Source organism: Epinephelus moara, chromosome 5 (assembly GCF_006386435.1).
Source record: "Epinephelus moara isolate mb chromosome 5, YSFRI_EMoa_1.0, whole genome shotgun sequence".
Lineage (NCBI taxonomy): Eukaryota > Metazoa > Chordata > Actinopteri > Perciformes > Serranidae > Epinephelus > Epinephelus moara.
This window is the reverse complement of record NC_065510.1, coordinates 1,761,213-1,774,842: the sequence shown is the minus strand read 5'-3', so window position 1 is coordinate 1,774,842 and position 13,630 is coordinate 1,761,213. Positions and strand designations below refer to the sequence as shown.

The window sequence follows — 13,630 nt, the reverse complement described above, 5'->3', positions numbered from 1 at the left end:
TACACAAGGGAGAAATCTAGTTTGGTTAACTCGAGCTATTTAGCAGAAGTAGTTTGAACTGCTTTGTTTAACCCTTTTAAACCTGGATCAACGTCTGTTTCCTTGTACTGTGTTCAGATGACTTCATAAACATTTAAACTGTCAAAACCTGCAAAAAAATTAGTTTGACTTATATAGCAAACACAGGGAAAGGCAATGAACATAGTTAGAAAACTATCCAAAAAAAAACAGCAACTAGGGAAATGTATATTTTTAAATATATATTTAAAATTGTGTAACAGAAAGTAGATATGATATAATTTATTTGATTTTTAGCAATCTTTTTCAGGTAATTTTGAATTTTTTTCACTTTCCCTTTTTTACTTATTTTTAGGTACGTTTCTTGTTTGTTTTTGTTTTTTAATTTTTCTTTTTTGCTTATTTTCAGTTAATTTTCTTTTTTTCTACTTATCTGGGGTATTTTCTTAGTTACTAGAGTTACAGTGTTTTAATATCTTGCTAATTTTGGCCATTTCATACATTGCTCAGTGCCTTCTTTCCATGTTTTTTGAAAAAAAAAGAAAGAAAAATCAAGCTAAGTTAAATATGATCAAACTGACAATGTGCCTGTGATACACAGTTATAAGAAAATATAATACAAAAAAAGCAGATTTCAAACCACTGTAAAAAATTCAGTTATCAAAACAAAAATCTGAAAATACACATATTGCATCTAGACAGCATGGAGATGTTGGTAATTTGTTTGTAACAATAATTGATTTGCTCCATAAGTGAAAAACTGATGTTTAAAATTGCCATTTTTACATTGACTCCAATTGTTCACATTAGAGCAAAATTCAAAATGCTGTCAAAAATTCAGTTTCTGAGATAAAATTCTGAAATTTGCCACACATCATCTACCATGACTCTAGAATTTTGTCTTTTTTTCATGAACATTGAAGATTTATTTAGCAAGAATTTGCATGTATATGTTTACAGTACCGTTTACAGTCAAACATTTTGATGCACTGTAGGCTCAATTTTTGATAAATCAAAAATCTGAGAAACATAGTTTGTGTAGGACAGTCTGAAGATGCTCTGTAGCAAGTCTGGTGTCAATTGAGCAAAAATTGTGGGAGGAGATAGGTTTAAGAAGTTTTACAGTATTGTTTACTGGTGCTGATGATTTCATCTTGTAAAGCACTTTGGTTGGCCTTTCGGCTTTTAAATGTGCTATATAAATAAACTTGACATTGACATTGACATTGAAAAAAACAGAGTGATGAACTACATAATTTTTAATAGGTTTGTACAAAAGTTTCTTCAGTATTGGGGCTACAGTTTGATGAAAGTTGTGAAGTTGTAGCACGTATGGTTGATTTGTTATGAATTTCCAAAGTTTTGAACTTTAGACGCTTGCTGTAGCGCCACCATCAGGACTATTGGCTTGAGTTTACAGCTGAGGATATCTGGCATGAGACTGGACCTTTGTGCAAAGTTTGGTGAGTTTTCACCCATGGGAAGTATGATTTCCTCGGAAGAAGAAGAAGAAGAATACCTAGGATTATAATAGTGTCCTGGCAGCTTAGCTGCCCGGCCCCTAAAAAGTGACATCCCACAAAAAATGTATCCAGTGTCATACAAATCAAATCAACCTTTATTTATATAGCACCTTTCATACAATCAAGCAGCCCAAAGTGCTTCACAGAGCAGGAGTAAAACAGCACAGACAAAGTAAGAAGTGAATAGCTGCACAATAAATCATAAAATATTTGAAATAAATAACATTTAAAAGAACAAATTAATACAAAAAAAAGAAGAAAACGCCAAAGACAAGACTTAAAAACAGAGGCAATAAATGACGAAGCACCATTAAGTTAAAGCCGAGCTAAAAGGATATGTCTTAAGGCTTCTTACATGAACAAAGAAAAACCCCAGAACACTATAAATGAGAAAGTGCAGGAATGTTAACTTTGTTTTTGCATACAGTGTCCGTACGTCAGACACCTGTCTTCAGAAACTAAAGTCTAGGTGGAGGTATTATTGCACGAGGATTAGCATGCAAAAATTGTCTAAACATTTGTCAATAAATGGCAGTAATCTACTTATAGCAGACTGTGGTCAAAGGAGCTTCAACGTGACAATAGAGAAGAAATGCAAAAAGTCATTACTTTCATAAGTGACCTGCAATTGTTTGTAGTTTCTGTAGTTAACCACACAAAATATTATTTATTTATTTTATCCCTATTTGTCACCACCAACGTAGCAACTACTTTCCTTGTGGTTCACATGAGCAAACATTACATCATAGTGCAAATATATAATTAAAAATCCAAAGCAAACACCCAAACCCAAAACACTATTGATGGTAAGAGTGCAGGAATGCCCATTTTGGTTTTGTATACAATGTCCGTAAGACAGAAACCACCACCAGGATTTATTTAGTTAGTTAGTTAGTTAGTTAGTTAGTTATTTGGGTGTCTCACTACCGAGGTAGCAACTACTCCTCCCGGGGTCCACACAAGCAGACAGTACATCATGGTTTAAAACAATTAAATAATTCAAATTCCAAGATAGAAAACAAGGAAAATACAATAAGATTGATAAGATAAAATTGTCAGAAAAAAATGTAATAATTATTATAATTGCAACAATAATAATAATTTAACTGGACTACTTGAATCACTATGCAAATATGAATGTAGTTAAACCACCAGCAAGCTACTGCAACATATAGTTTCACTACTAATTTCATTACATGTAGTTCACTGCTCCCTGAACACTGTATATTATTATAATAAATGCATATACTATATAGGGCCTTTTTTCCCCGCTTCTAACTGTTATATAAAATCAGCTGCCAATTTGTGATGTGCACTGTAGCAGCTCTGCAATACAAGTTAATTTGATTAAGTTTAATGTTTATCTGAGGTGCTGATTCAAGCTGTAGTTTGAGGGTGTTTCTATAGTTTAATATTCTGTAGGCCACATCCCTTTTATATTAATGAAAGTATAGATTAATCACTTTGTTCATCCCAAACTAAAGTGGCCTGTTAAAACAAAGCAGCGAGTCAACAGAGGTGAGAGGATCCGTGTAGTAGCTGCTCCAGTTGTGGTGAACCCGCTGTGGGGGCCGCTTGTTGGGATCTGCTCCTCCGTTTAACATGTCGGTGTGGAAGGGAAGCGGCTCCAGCGGTGCTCCGCTCTGATGCAGCCCGAGGGAAAGCTGGGGTCAGCGGGTTCACAGCTCCAGTCCTCTCGGTGTCCTTAAAGACGGGTCGTATGACCCCGCCCCTGTGACGACGCCGTGTCGTAGATATAAACCGTGTTCGTTTTCACTGGCTTCAATGTGGGTCAAGTTTTCAACAGTCAGTCAGCGTCAACCCGGAAGTACGGTACACTGTTTTTCAAAATAAAGGCTGACAAGAAATGTTAGGCTATGTAGGCCAATGTATTTGATCTGTTTTATGTACTTCAAGCATGTTTTGATATTTTTAAATTCACGTTTTGACACATATTTTAGAGTTTTAATGTTGTTTTTAAGTCATGATAGGTTTGTTTAGCTTTATGGGTTATGTAAGCTGTTTGGTCATGGCTTTTAAAAGTGTAATGTAAAATATAGTGTATGCATTCTCATCTCAAGCTCATTCAATGCCAAGACTAGAAGAACCATCCTTTTAACAAAGAAAACAAACATAAAACATACAAGAGTCAAGCAAAGCATATATTACGATTAATATCAGGTTGAAATATTCCCCTTAAATCATTACTTTATTCACTGTAAATTATTGCATTGTAAATTAGTGAAGACCTCACTGTTACAGACCTTTAAATTAACATTTATAATAACAGACTGAATCCGTTATAGATCGTCAGAATCAGCTTTACTGGCCAAGAAGGCCGACGTGCATATATAATGCATAAAACAAGTGGTTTAACTACATTTTGCAGGAGCTTGCCGATAGTTCAGCTACATTCATATCTACATATTAGAGGTCACCAAAGCTTCATGGCGTGGTCGTGAGGCCTTCTTGATTTAAAGGGGTCTTAGAAAATGTTTTTAAAAAGGCGGTAGGCCTGTATCTCAGCATTTCATTCATTTCTATAAAGAAAACTAAATGAAATTGTTGTGTTTTAAGTTTGAATTATTATTAAAGATATAGCCTAATATCTCACAGGATAAGGGGGCACAGTGCAGAGCTGAACACAAGCTGTGTTTGAGCCTTCAGTCTCTGCGAAATGGTCTCGGCTTGCATTAGAAAAGTGTGCAAATGAAACAAAAGAACTCAAAAAGCAATGGTCAAATATCTGTGAGATGAAAACACTGAATTTGTAAAATAAAACTAAAAATAAAACATGCAGTTTAGTGACATGTCGTCAGTTCACTCAATGAGAGAAAAGGTGTCTCTTAAGGAAAGCGGTTGGGAATAGGGTTGCAACGGTAAAAGATTTTCACGGCACGATAACCATCTCAGAAAATATCGCAGTTTCTCTGTATCACGGTATCAGATTGACCCCTAAAGGAACAAAAACAGAAGGGTTATTTTTGGTCGAAGCACTGCCTTCTTCTGCTGCTTTTCCATCAACACAATGTCCGACTGGTTAGCCATCAACACCAGTTTGTCAGTCTGGATCTGGAAGTCCCACCGAATCTAAGCTCGGTCATTCTCCACCACCTTAGGAGGTGTCTTCCATTGTGACCTTGCGACCTCCAGCCCTCAGTGCAGATGCTCCTGTACACTATGCCAGCCATTTGGTTATGGCGTTCCATGTACACTCTTCCTGCCTGCATCTTATACCCTGCTGTTATGTGCTGAAGTGTCTCAGGAGCATCTCTGCACAGCCTGCACCTGGGGTCCTGTCTGCTGTGGTCGACCCGTGCTTCTATTGATCTCATACTAAGTGTCTGTTCCTGTGCCTGTGTCTTTCAGTCCGGCCTTTTCCTGCCACTGGTAGGATCTTAAATCGTCGGTGGTACATGCCGTGCAGGAGCTTGTCCTTGCATGGTGGTTCATCCTCCTCTCCTGCATTCTCGGGTTTCTGCTGCCTGAGGTTTTCACTTAGCAGCTCATCTTTGGGGGCCATCTTTCTGTCCTCAGCCCCCCCCTCTTGTTGATGCCAGAGGTCAGAGGAGAATGGCCAGACTGGTTCAAGATGATAGAAAGGCAACAGGAAGTCAAATAANACCGTGTCCATCCCTTTATGACCACAGTGTACCCATCTTCTCTCCCCCTCGACACTGGCAAGATTGACTCCCTTTCCACTTGTTTGAGAACACAGCTTTTCAAGCTGATTTAATGGTGACACCCAAATTGACGACGACGATTTTATACCTAATATTTATAAGTATGATTTTGTGTAATCATTTTATTAACTTTTATTGTATATTACTGAATTGTTTGATTTTGTGATCTATGGATACATTGCTGCTACACTCACCGGCCACTTTATTAGGTACACCTTGTGTGTGTCAGGCCTTTCTTATTGCAATGACGAAAAAATGGTGAGATGATGGTGAAGAAAAAGACTCCACTGATACAGGCTTGTTTCGGACCAAAAGGACTTTTATTTAGCAAACCAAGATATCAGTTCAGATTTCTGCAGCAATCTGAGGAGAGATTCAGCCACTCTTCGAAACTCTCTCTCGTCTGTCCCCCCGAACTCCACGTTTTAAGGCCTGTAAAACATCATTTCTGATGGCACAATGAGAAACAGAGCCATCCTCCTGACCAAAAGTGGTCATTTCCTTCTCCAGTTTCAGAAGGTTATTTGTCCGTGCAAACAAATGAATGTATGCATTCCTTTAATTTCCCCCGGAAGGGTTCTGGATGTAGATTCTACGTGCGTAAACGCGATATGGCCGTGGCGCCTTACTGCTCCTCGGCAGGCCACTTATATATTGGGTCTATATATCATGAGGCCCAAACCCTTCAAAATGTTCCTTATTAGAAACAATTGCTATATGTGTCATGTAATTATCATGTATGTATCCTATGGATGACCCCTTGTATCTGGGCAAACTAATGACTTCCTGATTGCATCTGTAGAGCTGTAGGCTCTATAATACTTAATAAAAACAGTCTTTTCAAACAAACAGCTAATATAAAATGGTATCAGTCATATTGTAATAGTCTATAATAATAATATCGGTCTACAATTCATATTTTGCACCGTGTTCCTCATCGCGACCTTTATTTTGAAATCCCGAGCCAGAAGTGTGCCTCGCTAAGCTCTCGAGTTTGACAGTCCGTCTACGGGATTATTCGTGAACTCAAGTGCCCCCCAATCGGCCGATGAGAGCTGCAACTGTTTTTACAGCTGACACACTTCCCTTTTCGATCAGGTCAGTCACTCACAACTGCTTTCTGTAGCTTTACGGTCCGCTGGAGCCAAAAATATGTAGCTAACCACTGCGGAAACAACAACCACAACACTGGTACACAACAACAACAACAAAGAGCACCCAAAGCCTGCGCAACACATCCAGCCGCGCGGATCCACGCCCTCCATCTCACTCTGTGGCTCTGTCTTCTTCATGCCCCCCATGAAAAGTGTCTGAAAGCCCCGGAGCCGGTGGGGAAAGTGTTTGTGGTGGCTTTGCCCTGCGGACGGCACCATGTCAGGCACAGAGGGGGTCTGCTCCACGAGCCTGTGAAACTTTATTAATAAAGGAATTAGCTTCAGGGGGAGAGAGATGAGCGCTTTCATTCTCCCACCCTCTCATCTCCAAAACGGTAGGCTTCTGCTCCAATGGAGGGGAGGGAGAGACAGGAGGAGGAGGAGGAGGTGGTGAAGGAGGCGAGGGGGGTGTTGAACAGTCCTACAACCATCTTTTCTGTCCCGTTTATCCGCCATACAGGCCAGCTCGGTACTACTGTAAACTAACTTCCTGCATGTGGCCGTAGGTGAAACGGGATTTTCTGGCTGAACGGTCGCTGCTGTCCATGCGGGCTCCACTCATGTCTGTGGATGGTGCGTAATCATATCATCTGGAGAGGCCGAGGCCGACATTTTACCCCGGTCCGGAGGAGCCTTAACTCCGAGGGGACATCCGAGGACACGCGATAAGGTAAAGCCCATCTCGCAGCTTTGCGCCTATACACACACACAAACGCGCGTTTGCATTAAGTTTAGCGGCTGAGAAGTTACTGACAGATATTCACAGCATGGAGAGGAAAAATATCTGGAGGCTTTTTAACGGTCTTGTGTGATAAAAATGGCTACTTTCACATGGATTTACATACAGTAGCATGCATGGCACACTTGGGAGTATTTTAAATGCACCATATGGTTAGGATAAAAGGAAATATGATGCCAGGACGCATTATTTAATCTGTAATATATTTATATTTTAAATAAGGTGCTTAATTGCGCACACACAACCCAATTTAACGATGCATTTATACTTATATTACATTTCTGCACCCATTTGCTGTATTTTTGCGCGCACACGGGGAGATAAATGTGCTCCCCGCGTGTTATTTTCCTCGCAAACTTGCAGTTTTGTGGCAATAAAGCCACATTTTGCCACCGAGGATAACTTGCCTGGGCCTGTAACATTTACCACCACCGATCGGCAGCAGCACCTGCAGGTGGACAAACAGCAGCCAAACTTGTTCAGTGATTTATTCCTCGCGTCAACTTTAATATTTAACGAAAGTCCGAGGCTGTGTGGGCAGATAACAGACTTTTACCTGCGTGTAGCTGGAGCCCGTGAAGCACTGAAGCCGATCCACATGCTCAGAAATCGGCCGTATTAACAATTAATATTGGACATCCGGTGGCACTGCCAGCTGCGCCCCATTTTTATTGTTGTCTTGCGCTGAAAGGATCCCTGTTGTCTCGGCTGGATACTCCGCGACGCGTGGTGGCTGCTTTTGGTAGGAATTTAAGCTTTGTTTTTCCCCAAATAAAAATGCACGGATTGTGAATTTGCAGGGTGAAATAGAAAAGGAGGGTCTGGATGTGGAAGTGCGGCTCCTCGGCTCGCCGTGCCATGCGGGACACACTGCTGGCTGCCACCATGGCACCTTCTCTTCCCTGCTCTGGCTCTGTATGTGCTGCTGTTGTTCCATCCAGCTGTGCGGACACACAGCACCGTCATGCCCCATCACTTGTGTTGCACTGATCGCTCCATCGGCAGGTTTGTTAGGTGTTTTTTTTTCGGGGAGAGCGGGACGCGCACCGGATGGACAGGGGAGCGAGGCGAGGCGAGGGGCGGCAGACGGGGCCACTTTGGCTTTGCCTTCGTTACGGGGAAAACGGAGCTCCAAGGACACGGAGAGGAGAGACAGGGGGCGCATCCAGGTCGTTTGGGGTGATTGTTCTTTTTTTTTCTTTGCTGTGATTGAAGTTTATTGTATTTAATTAGAGGAGAAGGGGAGATTTCCCAGGCGAGACGGAGCTTTGTCCGCCGCCCAGATTTTTGGAGCTTTAATTTGGCAAATTGGCCTCCCAGACAGACCGACAGCCTGACCGTCTCTCCTCCCCTGCTCTCCCGTCTCCTCCTCGCTGTTTTCGGGCACACTCTCCGCCATCACAGCCTCTTTATGGACTCCTGCCTAATTTACTTTTTTCACAACCCCCGTTCTCGTATCTCCGTGCGTAACCTCCATCCATCCGTTACCGTGCTGTCCTCTATCATACTGGAGGGTTTTTTGTTTTTTTCTAAAGAGGCCTCCAGCTGTTAAAGGTTCATTGTCTGGTCAGACTGCTCATGCTCTAAATTTGCCTCATGGTCCTCAGTCAGCATGACTTGCTTTTACTCTCAGATGTGTTTGCCACATGTTTGGAGAAGGAGAATTGTGCGTTATAATCAACTATAGTTATTCTATGCTGCATTGATTTTAAAAGTTACTCTATAAAACAAGTTTGTTTAAGTGCTGACACCGTGTGGGATAGGAACACCCTTAAAGCACCAAAAGTTCATTAGAAACAGCTCCTTAAAAGTCCTGAATTAAATTTTATAAAAAATTAGGACTTAGAAGTCATTAAATAGTCTTAAATTTGAATTTGTAAGGTTTTAATTGCCATAAATATTTTGCTTATTTAATGTATGCATCTTATAATTTCTTTACGTCAAATGAGTCAAGCTCTTCTGCGGGAAAGTCCAAATATTTGATGTTACAAATCTTTAAACCTGCCACTGAACCTCATGCTGTCTTTTTACACTTTTGCACTTACATGTTTTGCAAAATGTACATTAATCTAACCATATTGCTAAATAAAATCTTCCTCTGCACAGGTGCACATATATACTACTTACTTTTCTACTTACCTGCAATCTCAGTCTGAAATTTGATTCTTGAAAAGGTCTTAAAAAGCTGTAAATTTAAGTGTCTGATACCTGTGGACGCCCTGAGAAAATAACCTCACCGGAGTATTTATGATAAAGAATAATAACTTTTGTGTACCTCTGACCCCTTATAGAAATAATGCATGACAAAAAATACCATAACAGAGTCATATTTTTGCCACAAACACATTTTATATTAATATAAGAGAGCTGAAACAATTAGTTAATCAATTAGTTTATTGACAGAAAATGAAATTGCAACTATTTTTATCATTCGTCTGAGTCATTTTTCTAGCAATAATAATAAGCAGGTCCTCGTTCCAGCTTCTCAATTGTGCTTTCTTTGTCTTGCGTGATAATAAACTGAATATATTTAGATTTTAGACAAACAAGCAATTTAAAGATGTCACCTTGGACTATCGGGAATTGCGACAGCCTTAATGATTAAACAGTTAATTGGTCGGTTGAGAAAATAAACGCCAGATTCCTCTATAGTAAGATAATCATCAGTTGCAGCCCTAGAATATATCAGTGTTTTGGTTTTATGGCATGACACACATTCATTTGAATACGCTGCCCTGTGTTACATAAGCTGTTGCAAGGATATGGGGTCATTTTTATTTAGCATTTTTCCATGCCCACACAGTGTTCAGGGTAATTGCTCTGGTGCATTCATGATACACTAATACAGGGGTCAGTTGTAAGTCTGAATGTGGCTGAAAATGAGAAGAAGTTGTTGCGAGGTTTAGAGGGCATTCAGATGTGCATTGCTTTATATAAGTAAAAGTGACTTCTGTGGTGCACACACAGCCCCACATGAACCATAATCTCACCACGCTGCGGATGCAAGCATACGTGTTTGTTTTGTCAGTATGTATTTGGCGTGAGTGTTACATAAGCTGCAGTTGTAGTCTTGTTTACAAAAGGCTAAATGGATCGCTGTCTGAACGTAAAGCCAGTGGTTATCGGTGGTTATTGACCCACAGTAGTGTGAGATGAAGCAATTTCCTTTTGTTTCCCCTGTTGCCTTACAGTGAACTCTGCCTGTGTGTGTTTATGAGCACGGAGACCTTTGGACCAAGCCTATGTCGAACCAACACACAGTAAATGATTGCAGGACTGTTATTGCACGAAGGCACGCCTGGCTCCTATATCAGCCCGAGTATGAACAAATATAAATAAGAATCTGTTTGTGTGCATTGGTTTCGCCGTGTAAATTTACCTTGTAAAAACAGCAAATGCCTGGAGGAGCACTGTAAAGGAGATTAGAGGAGAGGGCGGAGGGTGCATCACTCAGATAAATGAGTTTGCATGTATGTAACGTTCTTCTTTACACTAAGGGACGCATGAAATAGGCTAGTTGGACAAATGTGGCTCCCTCTCTGACAGAATGATGGCTGATAAGATGAGATAACATAAGATAAGGTAAGATGAGGCTTTATTGATCCCCAGTGGGGAAATTCAGGTGCCGCAGCAGCACATAAGTATGGATATAGAGTGAGAAGTAAAAAGTATATAAAACAAAGACAAGAATAGAAATAAAAAGTATAGACTGAATCACTGTGATGTCGAGCTAACAGCAATAATCACTTCTGGTAGACAACTGGCAAACGATTAGAATTTTGGAGATATGAGAAACTGGCAAACTTGATTTATTTCTGTTGACGTTTTCAGCCGTGACTGTGACATTTAAAGATATGTAGTTAGAGTGGTTTGATCTGTTCTACATTTCTATTTAATGCATGGTGTTGCTTTGCCAGACTCTTAGATAAACCAAAGTTACAGGCAAGGAAGCTAAGCAATGTGCTGCGGAGGATGAGGGCCACACAGAACATATCTTAGCCACCGAAAAAAATCAGTGTACGGTATATTTTCTCCACTTTACCTTACACATGAAGTGGTCAAGCCAGTGGTAGACCTGCAGCTCCTGTGTTCTGCCAAGTAAAATTACTGTTTGTGTCACTGGAGTCTGGTGACTTTGAGATAACGGCTTCAGTTTCATGTCGGAAATCGCGACCTGACAGCATGGTAACGTGGTGAAATTATTCTAAATATAGCATACACTTAAACTGATAGTGATTATTTTATCAGTGTTTGCTCAGCGCTGTTTCACTTCCTGTACGTGACATGGAGGTTTTCTACCCAGAAGTTGTAAGCAAACACTGGGAATTAAACTCAAAATTACAAGGCAAGCATTTTACCAACAGTTTCCGTACGTGACATTCAGAGCATTAATATAGCAGCAAACAAGTATTTGCTTTGTAAAGTTATAGTGATGTAATGGCGTCCCGAGCAGAGAATGATGTCAGCTTCTGTGTTTTTGTTGTTGTAAATGGTCCGGCCTTGTGTGCATGTTAGTGCATGTGAGTCCTGGGTGTGTATCGCACTAGCTAGCTAATCACCACTGGTCAGCACGGTGCTGATATGGTGGTTACTGCTCATATTGGGATGGCATTGTCGTGGAGGCCTAGTGCCCACCCTCCAGTTTACCTCTCTCCTGTCATTGTTGGCAGTGTTCATGCCGTTAGCACCGTTAGCTGCTAGCCTCTGGCTCAGCTACCTCCATGTTGAGAGCCGTGTGCAGACAACCTTTGAATCCAAAGCCCCTTTGACGCTGCCTTAATTTCGTGTCGTGCCTTTTAGCCGACAGTGGAGGTAGTAACAGCTCCGAATTGACGTCTTTGTAAAAGCGACAGCTAGCAGGACGGGATGGGTGGTATGTGTGCAACCCACCTCCGCAAGATTTTGAAAGCAGCTAGAAGCAGTTAGCAGCTAACTCGAGGAAGAAAAGTGGATAAAAATTTGGGAAACAATGAGGTCAGGGAGCTCCTAACCCTCTGAGTAGAGGACAACACTTACCACCATATAACAGGGACAGTAAGAGATTGTTATTGCACTGTTACAGTTTACAAAGATCTGCCCAACGTGTTTGTTATATGTCAGTGGTTCCCAGCTTGTACAGCCATGTTTTCCAGATTTCTCCTCGGTCATTAGTTCAATGTCCAGTTTATTATATTCAGCATCATACTTGTGTTTGGCCATGTTGTCAAGCTAGTCTGCTGTCTCTGTCAAGTCTGTTAGTCACTCACTCTACCCACTTTTGGACCGCGACCCACCAGCTGGGAATCATTGCTATATGTCATACTGGAGGCTGTTCCTCTTGTTCTGTATAAAAAAAAGCAAAGCTGGCCTAATGGAGGGTTTCGTTGCGGCCCTGTCGTGGGATCGTGTGTAAAAGAGCTATAGATACTCTCTGAATATTGTATAGAGCTCATGAGAACTAGTGCAATACAAGTGAAGTGACATAATGATGGGATTAGTAGCTGCAGAGAGAGTAATATATGACTATATACTTTAACATATACTTGAAAAATGATAAAGTAATGATACTGAGTGTTTGTATTAACACAGAAATATAGTAGTTAATGTGATAAAACAGTATTGCATATTAACTCAATATAGTATGGGATATGAATTAAAATATAAGGTGAAAGAATAGCAGCATAGCATAGAATATAATTGTAAGCTGGTATAGTGTGAGTATAGCAGTCATGATCAGCACCTGAACGAGTCGCACTGTTGATACAAGCAAACTACTGACATAAGATGTACATAGTCTTAATCCTTGTGTAAACCCCCAGTGTTTTGTATCTCAAATACTCCTGCTCTTTGCACTACTGCTGAAACTTCATGATAAAGATGCAAATGTAAACTCGCAGCTCGCCAGGATTATTACATTCGTTCCACCAGTTTGTTATCGTCTTCAAAACGCTGTATGTGTCTGACAAGTGTCAGCTGGCTTGCTCTGTGTGCCAAATACCAGTTTTCCATGTGGCATGCCAAAGGCAGTGTCATAACCGCCCAGCCAATCCTCATTTCCTCATTCTTGTGTGCCTGGGGTCAATCCACAGAGAACGCATTATGGCATTGTTCTCAAATCACTGAACCCGGGTCAGTTTGAGCTGCTTTCTTCTGGTTTTCTACAGGTACTGAACAGTAGGTCTGCATTGTTCTTGGTGTGTGTGTGTGGTTGTGTGTGTGGTTGTGTGTGTGTGTGTGTGTGTGGTTGTGTGTGTGTGCGTGTGCGTGCTAGTGTTGCTCACTGTTTCATCATGTCCCCGTCTGAAAGGAGCTCGGTCTGCTCAGGAGTTTGCACTGTGGCCTCCTCTCTAATGGAGAATTGGAGTTTTGGTTACACAAACATTAACTGACGGCTGGCGGCTCCGCAGGCAGGAAGGATCTCATTGGTGGAGTTTAACCGTATTGGGTGGAGTCAAAGAAGCAGCTTTTTAGAGGGCAAGTTAGCTTGGTTGAAGGCTGGCGATATTCTGTGTTTTTCTTCCACAAGAAATTCCA

General features: G+C 41.0%; 1 protein-coding gene across 4 annotated transcripts in view; it reads left to right on the top strand.

The window, feature by feature from the left end:
- The first annotated feature begins 5,642 nt into the window (after positions 1-5,642).
- Positions 5,643-13,630, top strand: part of LOC126390314 (CREB3 regulatory factor-like) — a 52,753-nt gene continuing 44,765 nt past the window's right edge. The window contains exons 1-2 of one of the 4 annotated variants that reach the window (XM_050044559.1): positions 5,643-6,322; positions 6,885-7,048. The gene's annotated coding sequence lies outside the window, so the exon portion shown is untranslated. The other 3 variants (XM_050044558.1, XM_050044560.1, XM_050044561.1) reach the window with 3 other exon arrangements.